Genomic DNA, 17,704 nt, shown 5'->3' on the forward strand with positions numbered 1-17,704 from the left:
ACTGTTTTTGTTCTTTGCACAATGTTATTTTCAAATTGCATTTCCATTTCAGAACTGATATATGTAGCTGCCATTAAATAATAAAAACTTTTACATAGCGCTGGCTTTGTATTCAGCGCTATACATATAATTTTCCAGGCATGGTCTATGAGTTTACTATCTATTTTTTGGTGTCTGAAGTACAGGGGAGATAAAGTGAAGTCTTATAATTTTATATGTCGGTCTAAAACTTTTCATTATTTATCTCACATTGTGAAAAGCTTTAATAGCAATGAAGTATCTATTTATCTATCTATCTATCTATCTATCTATCTATCTATCTATCTATCTATCTTTCTATCTTTCTATCTTTCTATCTATCTATCTATCTAATCTAATCTAATACTGCTCCTGTTGTCACCCATGCAAGTACAACCCGATGTTGCCTAACTTCAGTGATCAGAAACCTTGGTTTGCAGAATATAATCCTTGGATTCAGAAATCCGTTGGCGGATTGCTGAATTCGTGGATTGGATTCTACAAATCCATCGGTCGATTGTATCCAATGGCGGTTTTTGATGAATCCACGTGGATTAAAACCGCCCAAATCCGTTTGCGGATTTTACACCGCAAAATGGATTTTGGGGGGGAAATGCGAGAAATTCCAGGAAACGGACTTGGCCGGATTCGCCGATCGCTTGTCACAAAGCCGAACGTTTAAAAAAATATGCCTTTACCTACCTAAAAAGGAAGATAGCAGATTGATCTTCCACAGATCCCTTTTACCACTGCACATGCAGGCTAATACAACAGATAACAAGGATGTAGTGCTTCTTGGTATAATAAAGAATGGACTGTGGGGAAGACCCTGGTAATTGCACCCAGTGCTAGGATAGATCAATTGATCTAAGGCAGTGAATAAATTATCCTTGCCCGGCACGCGTTCTGTAAAGTCGGAGAGTGCGCGCCCAGGACCAGAGAGAAGCGCCAGAAAACCTGAGAGACCGCGGGGCAGTGCTGGTCTGTCGGGAACGAGGGGGGCGCCCCCGCACAGCGGGAGCATGTTGAGAGAGGTGAGGAAGCCGTCTCACGACAGCGGGGGCATTTGGAGGTAAGGAGGGGCCGCGCTGTGAGCGCCGCGATCCACGCATCCTTACAGTACCCCCCCTCCGTCGGCCTCAGGATGATCCTCCCATGGTTTGAACGGAAACTTTTTGGAAACGTTTGAGAAGCCCAGGTGTGTGAATGTCTTTAAGAGATACCCATGATCTCTCTTCGGGTCCAAAGCCCTTCCAATGGACCAAGAATTGAACCTTACCTCTCGAGAGGCGGGAATCCAGTATGGCTTGGACTGGGTCTGGTCTCAGAGTGTGGTCCGGAAAGAGAGGACTGTAAATGAATGGTTTGAGAAGAGATGTGTGAAAAACATTAGGAATTCTCATGCTTTGAGGTAATTGAAGAAGGAAGGCCACCGGGTTTATTTGCTCCATGATAGGAAATGGCCCCAGAAACCTAGGTGCCAATTTAGGGGAAGGGGTTTTGAGGTGGATATTTTTAGTAGACAACCAAACCTTGTCCCCTGGTTTGTAGTTGGTTGCAGGTCGGCGACGGTGGTCAGTCTGGATTTTAGAAGTCAAGGAGGCCTTTTTAAGTGCCGATTGAATTCTAGCCCAAGAGTCCTGTAGGAGGGAGATGTGTTCATCCACAGCTGGAACTCCAGAGGAGATATTGGAAATAGCGAGCCGGGTGAAATCCGTAATTAATAAAGAAAGGTGTCTCACGAGTGGATTCATTCCTGGAGGAATTAAAGGCATACTCAGCCCAGGGAAGTAATTCTGCCCAGTCATACTGGGAGTCAGAGACAAAGCACCTTAAATACTTCTCGAGAGATTGATTAACCCTCCTCCTTGATTAACCATCCTCCTTCAAGCATGCAACCGTTATACAATTACTCAAAAACAGCAAGCTTGACCCTACCTGTCTTAACTATCGACCTGTCTCCCTTCTGCCTTTTGCCTCCAAACTCCTTGAACGTCATGTATTCTCTCGATTGCTCCACTTTCTCAACACCTATTCTCTTCTAGACCCTCTACAATCTGGCTTCCGCACTGCTCACTCTACTGAAACAGCCCTCACTAAAATAACCGATGACCTCCATGCTGCCAAAGACAGAGATCATTACATTCTGCTCATATTACTCAACCTCTCTGCCACATTTGACACCGTGGACCACCCTCTTCTCCACATTCTCCATACTCTTGGTATTCAGAACAAAGCTCTATCCTGGATCTCCTCTTACCACTCCTATCGTACTTTCAGTGTCTCTTTTGCCAACACCTCCTCCTCCTCTATCGATCTCTCTGTGGGGGTACCCCATGGCTCTGTCCTGGGACCCCTTCTCTTTTCTTTTTACACACTCTTCAGGTAACCTAATCACATCTTTTGGGTTTAAATATCACCTCTATGCTGACGACACACAAATTTACCTTTCAACCCCTGACCTTACACCTGCTATACAGACCAAAGTTTCTGAATATCTCTCTGGAATATCATCCTGGATGGCTATCCGCCGACTGAAACTTAACATGGCAAAAATAGAGCTCCTTATACTTCCTCCCAAACCTGGCCCTACTACCTCCTTCCACAATACTGTTGGAAATACGATCATTCACCCAGTAGCCCAAGCACGCTGCCTATGGGTCACACTCGATTCCTCTCTCACATACTCCTCTCACATTCAAAACGTTTCTAAAACTTGTCGCTTTTTCCTCCGCAATATCACAAAGATACGCCCTTTCCTCTGTTACTCGACTGCTAAAACTCTGACTCAGGCCCTCATTCTCTCCCGTCTCGATTACTGCAACCTCCTGCTGTCCGGCCTTCCTGCCTCTCACCTGTCTCGCCTACAATCTATCCTAAACGCTGCTGCCAGAATCACTCTACTCTTTCCTAAATCTGTCTCCGCGTCCCCCTTCTGAAATCCCTCTCCTGGCTTCCGATCAAATCCCGCATCTCACACTCAATTCTCCTCCTCACTTTTAAAGCTTTACACTCTTCTGCCCCTCCTTACATCTCAGCCCTAATTTCTCGCTATCAACCACCCCGACTCTTGCGTTCTTCTCAAGGATGTCTTCTTTCTACCCCCTTTGTATCTAAAGCCCTCTCCCGCCTTAAACCTTTCTCACTGACTGCCCCGCACCTCTGGAATGCCCTTCCCCTCAATACCCGACTAGCACCCTCTCTATCCACCTTTAAGACCCACCTTAAGACACATTTGCTTAAAGAAGCATATGAATAGCACTGGATAATCCTGGACACATGATACATAAAGCTTGGCCCCCTGCAGACGCACTTACTAGAATTCCCTCCTACTGTCTCTATATGTTCCCCTACCTACCAATTAGATTGTAAGCTCCTCGGAACAGGGACTCCTCTTCCTTAATGTTACTTTTATGTCTGAAGCATTTATTCCCATGACCTGTTATTTATATTATTTGTTATTTATATGATTACAACATGTATTACTACTGTGAAGCGCTATGTACATTTATGGCGCTATATAAATAAAGACATACAATACAATAAACATTTGAACTCTGATGTTTTTTCATGCAGTCTCATGTACGACAAAAACACTTTCAAAGTATGTCAGGATGGCCGAGCGGTCTAAGGCGCTGCGTTCAGGTCGCAGTCTCCTCTGGAGGCGTGGGTTCGAATCCCACTTCTGACAACTGTTTTTGTTCTTTGCACAATGTTATTTTCAAATTGCATTTCCATTTCAGAACTGATATATGTAGCTGCCATTAAATAATAAAAACTTTTACATAGCGCTGGCTTTGTATTCAGCGCTATACATATAATTTTCCAGGCATGGTCTATGAGTTTACTATCTATTTTTTGGTGTCTGAAGTACAGGGGAGATAAAGTGAAGTCTTATAATTTTATATGTCGGTCTAAAACTTTTCATTATTTATCTCACATTGTGAAAAGCTTTAATAGCAATGAAGTATCTATTTATCTATCTATCTATCTATCATCTATCTATCTATCTATCTATCTATCTATCTATCTATCTATCTATCTATCTATCTATCTATCTATCTATCTTTCTATCTATCTATCTATCTTTCTATCTTTCTATCTATCTATCTATCTATCTATCTAATCTAATCTAATCTAATACTGCTCCTGTTGTCACCCATGCAAGTACAACCCGATTTTGCCTAACTTCAGTGATCAGAAACCTTGGTTTGCAGAATATAATCCTTGGATTCAGAAATCCGTTGGCGGATTGCTGAATTCGTGGATTGGATTCTACAAATCCATCGGTGGATTGTATCCAATGGCGGTTTTTGATGAATCCACGTGGATTAAAACCGCCCAAATCCGTTTGCGGATTTTACACCGCAAAATGGATTTTGGGGGGGAAATGCGAGAAATTCCAGGAAACGGACTTGGCCGGATTCGCCGATCGCTTGTCACAAAGCCGAACGTTTAAAAAAATATGCCTTTACCTACCTAAAAAGGAAGATAGCAGATTGATCTTCCACAGATCCCTTTTACCACTGCACACGCAGGCTAATACAACAGATAACAAGGATGTAGTGCTTCTTGGTATAATAAAGAATGGACTGTGGGGAAGACCCTGGTAATTGCACCCAGTGCTAGGATAGATCAATTGATCTAAGGCAGTGAATAAATTATCCTTGCCCGGCACGCGTTCTGTAAAGTCGGAGAGCGCGCGCCCAGGACCAGAGAGAAGCGCCAGAAAACCTGAGAGACCGCGGGGCAGTGCTGGTCTGTCGGGAACGAGGGGGGCGCCCCCGCACAGCGGGAGCAGGTTGAGAGAGGTGAGGAAGCCGTCTCACGACAGCGGGGGCATTTGGAGGTAAGGAGGGGCCGCGCTGTGAGCGCCACGATCCACGCATCCTTACAGTACCCCCCCTCCGTCGGCCTCAGGATGATCCTCCCATGGTTTGAACGGAAACTTTTTGGAAACGTTTGAGAAGCCCAGGTGTGTGAATGTCTTTAAGAGATACCCATGATCTCTCTTCGGGTCCAAAGCCCTTCCAATGGACCAAGAATTGAACCTTACCTCTCGAGAGGCGGGAATCCAGTATGGCTTGGACTGGGTCTGGTCTCAGAGTGTGGTCCGGAAAGAGAGGACTGTAAATGAATGGTTTGAGAAGAGATGTGTGAAAAACATTAGGAATTCTCATGCTTTGAGGTAATTGAAGAAGGAAGGCCACCGGGTTTATTTGCTCCATGATAGGAAATGGCCCCAGAAACCTAGGTGCCAATTTAGGGGAAGGGGTTTTGAGGTGGATATTTTTAGTAGACAACCAAACCTTTTCCCCTGGTTTGTAGTTGGTTGCAGGTCGGCGACGGTGGTCAGTCTGGATTTTAGAAGTCAAGGAGGCCTTTTTAAGTGCCGATTGAATTCTAGCCCAAGAGTCCTGTAGGAGGGAGATGTGTTCATCCACAGCTGGAACTCCAGAGGAGATATTGGAAATAGCGAGCCGGGTGAAATCCGTAATTAATAAAGAAAGGTGTCTCACGAGTGGATTCATTCCTGGAGGAATTAAAGGCATACTCAGCCCAGGGAAGTAATTCTGCCCAGTCATACTGGGAGTCAGAGACAAAGCACCTTAAATACTTCTCGAGAGATTGATTAACCCTCCTCCTTGATTAACCATCCTCCTTCAAGCATGCAACCGTTATACAATTACTCAAAAACAGCAAGCTTGACCCTACCTGTCTTAACTATCGACCTGTCTCCCTTCTGCCTTTTGCCTCCAAACTCCTTGAACGTCATGTATTCTCTCGATTGCTCCACTTTCTCAACACCTATTCTCTTCTAGACCCTCTACAATCTGGCTTCCGCACTGCTCACTCTACTGAAACAGCCCTCACTAAAATAACCGATGACCTCCATGCTGCCAAAGACAGAGATCATTACATTCTGCTCATATTACTCAACCTCTCTGCCACATTTGACACCGTGGACCACCCTCTTCTCCACATTCTCCATACTCTTGGTATTCAGAACAAAGCTCTATCCTGGATCTCCTCTTACCACTCCTATCGTACTTTCAGTGTCTCTTTTGCCAACACCTCCTCCTCCTCTATCGATCTCTCTGTGGGGGTACCCCATGGCTCTGTCCTGGGACCCCTTCTCTTTTCTTTTTACACACTCTTCAGGTAACCTAATCACATCTTTTGGGTTTAAATATCACCTCTATGCTGACGACACACAAATTTACCTTTCAACCCCTGACCTTACACCTGCTATACAGACCAAAGTTTCTGAATGTCTCTCTGGAATATCATCCTGGATGGCTATCCGCCGACTGAAACTTAACATGGCAAAAACAGAGCTCCTTATACTTCCTCCCAAACCTGGCCCTACTACCTCCTTCCACAATACTGTTGGAAATACGATCATTCACCCAGTAGCCCAAGCACGCTGCCTATGGGTCACACTCGATTCCTCTCTCACATACTCCTCTCACATTCAAAACGTTTCTAAAACTTGTCGCTTTTTCCTCCGCAATATCACAAAGATACGCCCTTTCCTCTGTTACTCGACTGCTAAAACTCTGACTCAGGCCCTCATTCTCTCCCGTCTCGATTACTGCAACCTCCTGCTGTCCGGCCTTCCTGCCTCTCACCTGTCTCGCCTACAATCTATCCTAAACGCTGCTGCCAGAATCACTCTACTCTTTCCTAAATCTGTCTCCGCGTCCCCCTTCTGAAATCCCTCTCCTGGCTTCCGATCAAATCCCGCATCTCACACTCAATTCTCCTCCTCACTTTTAAAGCTTTACACTCTTCTGCCCCTCCTTACATCTCAGCCCTAATTTCTCGCTATCAACCACCCCGACTCTTGCGTTCTTCTCAAGGATGTCTTCTTTCTACCCCCTTTGTATCTAAAGCCCTCTCCCGCCTTAAACCTTTCTCACTGACTGCCCCGCACCTCTGGAATGCCCTTCCCCTCAATACCCGACTAGCACCCTCTCTATCCACCTTTAAGACCCACCTTAAGACACATTTGCTTAAAGAAGCATATGAATAGCACTGGATAATCCTGGACACATGATACATAAAGCTTGGCCCCCTGCAGACACACTTACTAGAATTCCCTCCTACTGTCTCTATATGTTCCCCTACCTACCAATTAGATTGTAAGCTCCTCGGAACAGGGACTCCTCTTCCTTAATGTTACTTTTATGTCTGAAGCATTTATTCCCATGACCTGTTATTTATATTATTTGTTATTTATATGATTACAACATGTATTACTACTGTGAAGCGCTATGTACATTTATGGCGCTATATAAATAAAGACATACAATACAATAAACATTTGAACTCTGATGTTTTTTCATGCAGTCTCATGTACGACAAAAACACTTTCTAAGTATGTCAGGATGGCCGAGCGGTCTAAGGCGCTGCGTTCAGGTCGCAGTCTCCTCTGGAGGCGTGGGTTCGAATCCCACTTCTGACAACTGTTTTTGTTCTTTGCACAATGTTATTTTCAAATTGCATTTCCATTTCAGAACTGATATATGTAGCTGCCATTAAATAATAAAAACTTTTACATAGCGCTGGCTGTGTATTCAGCGCTATACATATAATTTTCCAGGCATGGTCTATGAGTTTACTATCTATTTTTTGGTGTCTGAAGTACAGGGGAGATAAAGTGAAGTCTTATAATTTTATATGTCGGTCTAAAACCTTTCATTATTTATCTCACATTGTGAAAAGCTTTAATAGCAATGAAGTATCTATTTATCTATCTATCTATCTATCTATCTATCTATCTATCTTTCTATCTATCTAATCTAATCTAATACTGCTCCTGTTGTCACCCATGCAAGTACTAACTGTAGAGTGAGAAAGGGGGTGGCCCGGGATTAAAGGGGTTACACCCCATTTGGCCATCCCCTGACCTCACCCAGGAGTCAAAGGGTTAACTGGGCTAAAACCCAGAACAGTGATTTAACCCCTGTAAGGACATGTGCATGTGTATTCCCCTGTTCCCCTGTTCCATTGTAATGTCTGGTTTAATCAGTGTCTGCATCACACACACACTGGAATCCATCCGGGAGCACAAGGGTTAATAGTCCTTTAATGATTATAGCTCTTTGTGAAGTTTTCCCGCCTTTTCAGGCACCATTTTGCAGGTCCCCATTGGCCGCCATTAGGGCTCCATGCATTCTAATTGAGAATCTTGTTGTTTTAGTCCTGTTTCCTGTAAAGACCAGCAGGTGGCGTCCGAGAGGGAGAGCGGCGGTTTCCCATTGAAATTCAATGGGCCCATCGACTTCAATGGAGGTTCCTCGAGGTAACTTTCGAAGAACAAGTTGGCTGCCGTCCAGACCGCAAACCGCAAAGCGGATACATTTTCAATAGGAGAGCTTTGATCACTTACAAGTCAAGGTCAACGTCAAGTGGCGTGGGAATAAACAGTTCTAGGGCCCCTATGAATAAAATTATTTTTGCCCCTAGTCCCTAGGCGTCCCCCCACTCGACCACAACCGGGTCCCCAAATCCTGGACCCCCAATAAGGGTCGTACCGAGAAGAACGGGTCACGCCATAGGCTTTGCCGGCGGCGGCAGAAACGGCTCAGAAAAATGACTAAGTGTGAAATGCTGTATTTTGATACTCCATATCTCCGGTTCCGGAGGGCCCAGCGGATCAAGGTTTGGGGTGTCTGCAGTCACTGCTCCGGCATCACTGCAGAACCATCCTTGGCCCTCCTGGACCAACCCGACGGAGTATGGACCCCCTTGAAAGTTCGAGACATTTCCCATAGACTTCAATGGCGGAGAAACCCCATTGACCTCAATGGCGGCAATTTACCATTGAAAGTCTATGACTGAGAAGCCCATTGTTTTCAATGGGGATTTAGTGAAAAGCTGAGATTTCTTTTTTAACGGAGATTTCTGTATTAAAATGAAAAATGATTTAATGTGCATTTGTGTAACTCCGGTTCCATAGGTCGTAGCAAGTCTCTTTTTGGATCATATGGTGTCCCAGTTCCAGCCATGAGAACTGGGAAGTTTGGTTCTGCTAGACCCAATAGAACCGGATATTTTAATACGTTTATGTTTTATGTTTTATGTTTTATGTTTGATACTGTGTCCCAAGGTATGGACAAAGACTCGGAGGAAAATTCCTTTGTCCACCAGGATAGCAGATGGCCCAAGAGCCATGTTGATTGCGATAATTCCTTTCCAAGTGTTGCATCCAAATGGTAGCAGATTGAATTTGACAGTCTGGTTGTACCAAAGTGGGACTTGCCGTTATTACTCTCAGTACTATCAGATAAGCCATATGAACCACTACAAGACATCACTATAAGACTTTTAACTCTTAAAACTATCTTGCTTGTTTCCGTCACATCCGCTAGAAGAATTGTCGAGTTACAAGCACTTTCTGCAAGAGAACCATACATGTTCCTTCACAAGAATAAGGTGGTGCTGAGTAGTGATGGGCGAATTTGGATCCGCCACTGATCGACCAGTTCCTTTTGGTCCGTGGATTTCTGCGGATCAGTCTTAAAATGGCGATCCGCCTTTTGTTCTGCAATCCGTTGATGCATTTTAGGAATCCAATCCATGGATGTGTATAAAAAGGCTGCTTGGGCCCTCCCCTAGCAGAGTCGCTCGCTGACCCTCCTGTATGATCATTCAGTATATTACTCAATAAACATTCCTTGATACTCACCAAACCTGTCTGCAGTTTCTTGGTGCCCCTGAGAAGGCTCCGGTCACACTAGATATCTGTCTGTCTGTCTGTCTGTCTATATGTATATTTATTTATATATTACGTAAGTCACAAAATGTTTCTCTCTGGTAACTTGTGCGGCACAAATACAAGAAAACAAAAAACATGTTGTCTGATAAAGGTGCAGTGGGAACGGAAAGAGACCCCTATTCCCTTCATATTATATTATTGTCCCCGGCACACACATGAAAAGAATACAGGAAGCATGAATTGCAAAAATATTTTTTAGTAGTAATAAACTAAAGACAGATACAGTGGCAGATTTCCCATTAGGCCCACTAGGCCTGGGGGGCAACATTTTGGGATGGCAAAAATGTCCGCCCCTATATACATTTGCTGCGTTTTGGGGCATTTAGGCTTGATGGGAAGGCACTTATATGTGTCGGTTGCCTCCTTGCTTCCGCCCCCCTCCTCCTTCTGAACCGCAGCATCGAATGACGCCGTGGATGTCACCAAAGTGACGTCACACGGCATCTTATTGCCAGAGCAACACGACATCGCGACGTTAAATGACGTCATAACGTCGCGTTATCATGGCAACGCGATGCCGTGCGACATCATTTTCTGAGTTTGACGAGCCGACTTTACGGGCCAGGGACCCACGCCTGGAAATCTTGATAGGTCTTATTGTGCTTGACACAATACCAAAACATCGATCTGTGTTGGTTAAAATGTCTTTTTTGTATGAAGACCTCTGGAGTGCCCGTTCCTTCTTGTTTTCGGAGGGTGTCTTCTGTATTATAGGTCTCTCCAGTGGGGGATGATCGCAGTGCACCTGAGGCAGATACATAAATCCAGTGCGGGCACCTAATTTCGTTCTTCTGTATTTGGGAACTGCCACTTCCACTTAGACTGATGAGGAACTTTAGCGCTGATCCGTGGATAGAGCTGATCAACAGGCACCCAAGAGCCCTCTTTTCTTGAGACCCTCTATAGCGTGCCGTATTCCTTTTACCGAAACTGTACAGGACTCTTTTTCTGTCTGGAGGGGCTCCTTACTCAAAAGGTTCTGGCACTATCTGCAACATAACAAACAGTTAGGCCTGGACTAGGCTATCATCTTATTAACATTACTTATCTATACTCCCTGAGGCTCCGCTCATCTGGACCTCCTGGAACCTGACCTTCAAGAACAGTCCCTCCTCAAATACCTCTGCGTGATGTATGAGTCCCCATAGCAACCAGGTTGGGGCCAACCATATACCAGTATTATTAGTAACCCTTTCGGAGAGGGGGTTACACTTTCCCCTAACTAAAGCCAATGTTGCTCCCAACATTGCATAAGTATGGAAACAAAAGAAAACAGCGCACAACGCCAAATAGTGAAGCAAATTCAACAATATATTATAGAATTAAAAAGGGGGTAATATATCTGCGTACATGAAAAAAGTTGGTAAAAGGCATGTAGTGTGTATCACACTGTTTACCACTCGGCAGCTGTTAGCTGTAGATTCAGGTGCTTGCTTCCCTCTGCTGCTGCAGCTCAGTTGATTCTGGGGCAGGACGTCAGTCTTTTCACTCCCAAGGGGATTTCCCTTCATGCAGCCAGGTTCAGCAGCTGGTACTGGGGCTCGGTGAAATCGCTCCTGCTTCCTGGCCGATATGAAGCTGCTCCTGTACCTCGGCAGGTGTATCCTCTGCACAGAGGTTAAAACGCAGCTTGCTGGGGTGCCCTCAGCGTGCCACGATGCAGCAGTGGTGGATTCAATAGGGAAGTTTGAACAGTCTTTCAAAGTCTCTCACAAGTGTCCAAAACAGCACACAGGATGAAATAAAAACAGGACTTCCCTGAAGAAGTAGTTAATTCTACGAAACTAGTTGGATGTAACATTCTATTGCCTTATATCTGCTTACATTGGCCTTTGTCTATGTATTGGCCTGTCCTGTTTTTATTTCATCCTGTGTGCTGTTTTGGACACTTGTGAGAGACTTTGAAAGACTGTTCAAACTTCCCTATTGAATCCACCACTGCTGCATCGTGGCACGCTGAGGGCACCCCAGCAAGCTGCGTTTTAACCTCTGTGCAGAGGATACACCTGCCGAGGTACAGGAGCAGCTTCATATCGGCCAGGAAGCAGGAGCGATTTCACCGAGCCCCAGTACCAGCTGCTGAACCTGGCTGCATGAAGGGAAATCCCCTTGGGAGTGAAAAGACTGACGTCCTGCCCCAGAATCAACTGAGCTGCAGCAGCAGAGGGAAGCAAGCACCTGAATCTACAGCTAACAGCTGCCGAGTGGTAAACCGTGTGATACACACTACATGCCTTTTACCAACTTTTTTCATGTACGCAGATATATTACCCCCTTTTTAATTCTATAATATATTGTTGAATTTGCTTCACTATTTGGCGTTGTGAGCTGTTTTCTTTTGTTTCCATTCTCTTAGTGTGTGTGGGGTGCTGAGCCACCCCTGCGTTTACAGCTGCAGACGCCATTATCCCCAACACGGTTATGTGGCACTTATTATTTAATGTATAATTATCTCACTGTGGGAGTTGTGGTTTAATTTTTTATAAATGTTTTATCACTAAATTGATGGTATAGTCACTGCACTGTATATATTTATACATTTAAACTTTATAGGTAGTTAGGTAGTAGCGCACAGTTTTGTTTTTTGTGTTTATTGCATAAGTATACATTGCCATTGATAAAATACTGATACGATATGCACTTAGTTTCTTACAATCTGTAATAACATGAAATATCGTCATACATATCATATTCAATTTTGAGCACTTAACCTTATCCAGGTAGCTGCGCTATACACACACTGCACACTGAGCATGCAGCAGGTGCTTATGTCTTTTATTATCACATCCCATATCCTGATGGAAATGCGGGCATAGCAGTAACCGTAGAACATAGTATATTTCCGGTTCCAGAGAGGGTAGCATGAAACTATAAGGGAGTACAACTATTACTGTAATGGCATGGGACACGGCTGCATAAATGGATAATAACGCACAGGTTCCCAATAATTAGCTGAATCGGGTTTTCTAACCAGGCCACCTTTACCATTGAGTACCTCTACATAGTAAACCCGTTTAGCCCCTGTTTCGTCTATATACTCCATCCGGTCTTTGTAAATGCTCCGACCAATGTGCCATATTCCCAGTATATTATCTGCCGAATCTGTGTCTGCAGTGAGCCGGGTGTGACTGTAGTGAGTTAGCTGGGCCTTAGCTGCACATTGCACCCAGTAACCTCTATACTTATCTACTATGCTCATAGCATTCTCCGGGACATAGAGATATTCGTAACCCCTGGTCTCCTTAACCCAATCCCGGATCATCCGATCAGCCCGACTTAACTGTGCTAGCTTATAACCCACTGGAGCCCCGGGTAGCACCCATACTAACGACACCTCTTCAGGAAACTCAGCCATGAGCATATCCCACTGTATATAATCACTGAAATATAAATGATCATCAAGTCCTTCAGTGTGCTGTTTATAGGCCTCTGAAGGAGACGAGTGCAGAGGTACAACCAGGGAGACATAGATTGGGGAAATAAACATTGGCATTGGCTACCTGTCAACATACCAAACAAATAAAACAGGCTTATCCCCCTGTAGGGGCTAACTCACACTCCCAGTCCCTATCTCAAGTGCTCGGAAGCTAGGCCTCTAGTCCAAAGAGGTACCTGTAAGCAGGGGCTCTTTACATCAGTCTACGGTTCTGGGTTTGGTGTTCATGGGGTGCAACCTCTGGCAGATTCCAGGGTCTGCTATGTCCTGGAATAGGGGGTCTGGTTCCCTAGGATCTCTCTCTGGCCGCACCCACTTCCTAAGTGCCAGAGATATCCCCTGCAGATTAAGCAGGAGGATTTTCTACCTGTCTGATGAGCCAGGTGGAGACTGGCTAATTGTCTGTAGCTGCCATTAACCAGCTCCCTGCTGGACTCATCAGACAAATACAGGCTCTAGAGGCATCTCAGCAACTGTAGGGATAGGTACGGCATCGCTCCTCTCTTCTGGGGTGGAACTCATGTGTTCAGACTCACAGATTCTGTCCGCCGACCCATGTCATCTGGAATAAGAAGGAGGCGCTTCAGATTCTGCAGGAATCTCAGGGATGTATCCGTCTGTCTCACTCGTGTGTCCCCAATCCCGCGGGCAGATTTTATCAGCGACTCCATCGCTCAATGTGTGTGCCGCCGCATGTAAGCAACCCGCACTCCGCACACTTGGCGGTACTGGACAGGGCTCCTCCTGGACATCGACATCCAAAGCAAGGTTGTGAAATAATGGGCGCCAGGAACTTTTATAGTACAACCATAATTTGTCACTGGTACCTCCCTCCACCCTCTATCTCTCTCCATCCACTATCTCTTTCCCCATCATCTCTCTCCCTCCCCATCACCTCTCTGTAATGGATCGGGGGACTCATGCTCCCCAGCGTGTCCCCGTCACCTCTGTTCCCACGACTACTAGCCCTCACTCTCTCCCTTCCTTTCCTCGCGCCCGTTCCTCTGTGGCGCGGTCGGCATACCCTGACGCGCGTTCGGGTCACGTGCGCGGCTCCCGTGATGTGCGCGCATTCCCGTTCACTTGCTCCCCTCCGCGGCACCCGCATCCCTCGGCATACCTCTATTCCCCTAGCCTCCACTTTACCTTGCTCCTCCGCCTCTCCTTCCATCTCGCCTTCACTGCCAAGCACCCCCGCGGCGGTGCGTCCCTTGCGCTCGGTGACAAGCGCGGTGCGCACGCATAGTACTCTTACAGAGGGCGCGCGCACCCGCTCCAGTTATCTGCCGTCCCTTAACTCTAGCTCCGCCCCCCGTGGCTTACAAGCCATCTCCCTTGATTATTCCCCTGTCTCCTCCCCTGCTTTCTCTGGCCTATCCCTGCAAGCTCCCACTCTAGCCTCTGCTCCTCCTCTCTTCCCTATTGGTTCTCCCTCCTTTATAACCCCACTCTGTCCTCTTACTCATTGCTCTGCATAGCTTTCCTGTAGCTCCTGTGTGTGCAGTGTCTATGCCTAGCTCCCTTGTCTGTTTCAGCGCTGGTTCCTGTCCCTGCTCCTTTTTGGTTTCCCCTGGCTTGAACTTGTGTATCGCTTTGGATTTGACTACTCTGCTTTCTTCTACCCTTGAACCTTGGCTTACGGACTTCACTACGCTGCTCTCTCCAATCCTTGAACTCTGGCACATGGACATTACTATCCGATCTCTGGCACCCCGGACTCTGCAAGTATACGTTAACCCTTTCTTACCAGGCCCGGAAACGCATTACCACACTCCGGGCACGCCCTCACTGCTGTTGGTGCGTGTTATACCCTTACCCACCTCAGTACTGGGGACTGGCCAAGTCTGCGGGCATACAGGCGTTACACTCTCGCTCTCCCACCCGGGGAGAATTTGACGGCTTGTTTGCTTTTACCTTCTGTTTCTGTCATTTACATAATTTTCTTCCACCATTGTACCGCGCTTTGAAATATGTTGGTGCTTTATAAATAATAACAATAATAATGATAGTAACTGTAGATTGAAAATTGATGAAAAATAATATATGCAATCCTGTAAATAGCCTCATAGTGGCACTGTTGCTCCACAGATGTGATAGATAGATAGATAGATAGATAGATAGATAGATAGATAGATAGATAGATAGATAGATAGATAGATAGATAGATAGATAGATATGTAGCCAGGAGGCTAGCGCATGCGCAGAACAGTCACGGCGGTCATGTTAGGGTTGGCGCGAGGGATTGCAGACTGGCAGAAGAGGCGCTCCGTAGCAGAGGGACTTCCCACAGTTGCGCATGCACAGATAGAGCTAACGGCGGCCATTACAGACTCGAGCAGGCGCATTAGAGATAGCGCTCGTGGCGATAATGGTACAGAGGTCTGCAAGGGACTACAAGACCCAGCAGCCACTGGAGCTGCTGTACATGTGACCCACAGAAGCCAATAGCATGGCAAAGCTTCCCCTGAAGAAAGAGTTTCATTTGGCGCAGTGGGGAAGGATAGTGAGTTGGAGCTGGGATGCAGAGATGGTAGGTTGCATGTACAGGGAGCAGGTGGCCCCTGTATTTGGCCAGATACCCCCCCAGGCCCCAGCTAGGCCCCAACTCACCCTCAGCTTGTGGCTGCTGCAGGGACTCCCCTTAGGATAGGGACAGGTTCCTGTAGCACCAGTATAAGTGAGGGCCACAGCAGGGAAGAGTGAATATCCTGGGCACTGCTGTTGAAGGTGGATTATCCTCTGTAGTTTCAGAGGCAGAGACATTCAAAAGGTGGATCAATCCATGCGGGAACCACCCATCGCAGAGGAGGATCACGTTGTGGGATCACACTTTTGGATCAGGGATTCCAGTAAAGCATCTGCGCGCCCGGGTGTGGACACACCTGGCAGGTACCTCCATCATACACCAAGTGCACCAACCCTCATCTCAACTTAGTGGGCAGCGCTGTCTCACACTTGGGTGGAGACTCTTGGAACTCTTGGGTATATGGTGCTTAGTGTGAGGCTTAGTGTTACAGGGCGGCACTATGAGTGGCCAAGCCTATGAGGCTTAGTGTTACAGGGTGACACCGTTGATGTTATTATTGTTATGTGTTCTGTGTATCATCTGCATATAGTAAACTATTATACTTATACTCTGGTGTATGTGGTTGCTGTATGTGGGTCCTGTGTCACGGGTTATTCTACAGCCTGGGATGCTGCACAGGTGGAGGCGCTGTAAGTACGTTCCAGGATACACCCCAGGTTCCCATCAGCGGAGGCTCAGACCTACTGTGAGCCTGACAGGTATTGCACCACACCTGGTAATACATCTAATTCCCCCACATGGTCCCTATCTGCGATTGGTGGGGGGGAGTGTTTAGCAGCCAGTTCATGTAAGTGACAGCCTGTCTAGTTCCTGACTGTACTGGGAGTTGGAGGAGAGGAGTAGAGCAAGCTCCGTCCTGGGAGCAAGCAAGAGAGAGAACTCTGGCCCAATACATTTGGAGAGTGAGCGGGGCTCCGGTGGACCAATGCCTCTCACCCCGATGAGGGGGTGATGGGGAGAATCTACCCCCACCCAGGGGATACCCTCTGAGGTGGGCATTGGGGTATTGAGGCCCCTCACAGACCATCCTGTCGGAGTACTTCTTGGAGGAGCGGAGAGGAGAGGAGAGAGGCGGTACACCTTGGGATCTCCTTGTGTGCTGCTATTGTCGCTGCTATTGTCGCTGCTGTGTGCTGCCAAGGCTGCTGCGTGCGAGCTAGAGACAATAAAGAGACATTGCTATTTTACTCGAGACTGTGTGTGATTCTGGAGTATCCACCCTGGGACCAGGGGTCACTCTTCTATACGGGTCCTACCCCATATCCCTGGGAAGGTATAGAGGATGGAGGCGCTGCACCACCACTAAAGAATGAGGCAACCACCCCAGAAGCCTGGTCCTGTATCCCCAACATCATTGCGGGAAGCTCAGGCTCTCCTGTTACCTGCAGGTACGCACCACTCAAGCACGTGTAACCAGCCCTCATACACCCTAGATATAGTATCTGTGTCTGGGGGGGGAACATGGGTTACAGACAGACAGACAGACAGACAGACAGACAGACAGACAGACAGACAGACAGACAGACAGACAGACAGACAGACAGACAGACAGACAGACAGACAGACAGACAGACAGACAGACAGATAGATAGATAGATAGACAGATAGATGTGCTATTGAGTAATAGATATCTAAAATAATTTAGGGGCATATCCTTATTAAAATATAATTAGATTCAAAACAATGATGAAAGTGTATTTGCTCATCCTCTGGAGTCTGGGCATAGAAAACATAAGTTGCACTAAGGGAAATACAGATATAGACCAAAAACGGAGAGAATGGAAAGAATGAGGCAACCACTCCAGAAGCCTGGTCCTGTATCCCCAACATCATTGTGGGAAGCTCAGGCCCTCCTGTTACCTGCAGGTACGCACCACTC

General features: G+C 46.4%; 2 non-coding genes across 2 annotated transcripts; both read left to right on the forward strand.

The window, feature by feature from the left end:
• The first annotated feature begins 3,626 nt into the window (after positions 1-3,626).
• TRNAL-CAG (transfer RNA leucine (anticodon CAG)) lies at positions 3,627-3,709 on the forward strand. Its single transcript has one exon. It is a non-coding gene; the product is annotated as a tRNA-Leu (tRNA).
• A 3,694-nt stretch (positions 3,710-7,403) lies between these two features.
• Positions 7,404-7,486, forward strand: TRNAL-CAG (transfer RNA leucine (anticodon CAG)). Its single transcript has one exon. It is a non-coding gene; the product is annotated as a tRNA-Leu (tRNA).
• The last annotated feature ends 10,218 nt before the right edge of the window (positions 7,487-17,704 follow it).

This window comes from Ascaphus truei, unplaced genomic scaffold, assembly GCF_040206685.1.
Source record: "Ascaphus truei isolate aAscTru1 unplaced genomic scaffold, aAscTru1.hap1 HAP1_SCAFFOLD_802, whole genome shotgun sequence".
Taxonomy (NCBI): Eukaryota; Metazoa; Chordata; class Amphibia; order Anura; family Ascaphidae; genus Ascaphus; species Ascaphus truei.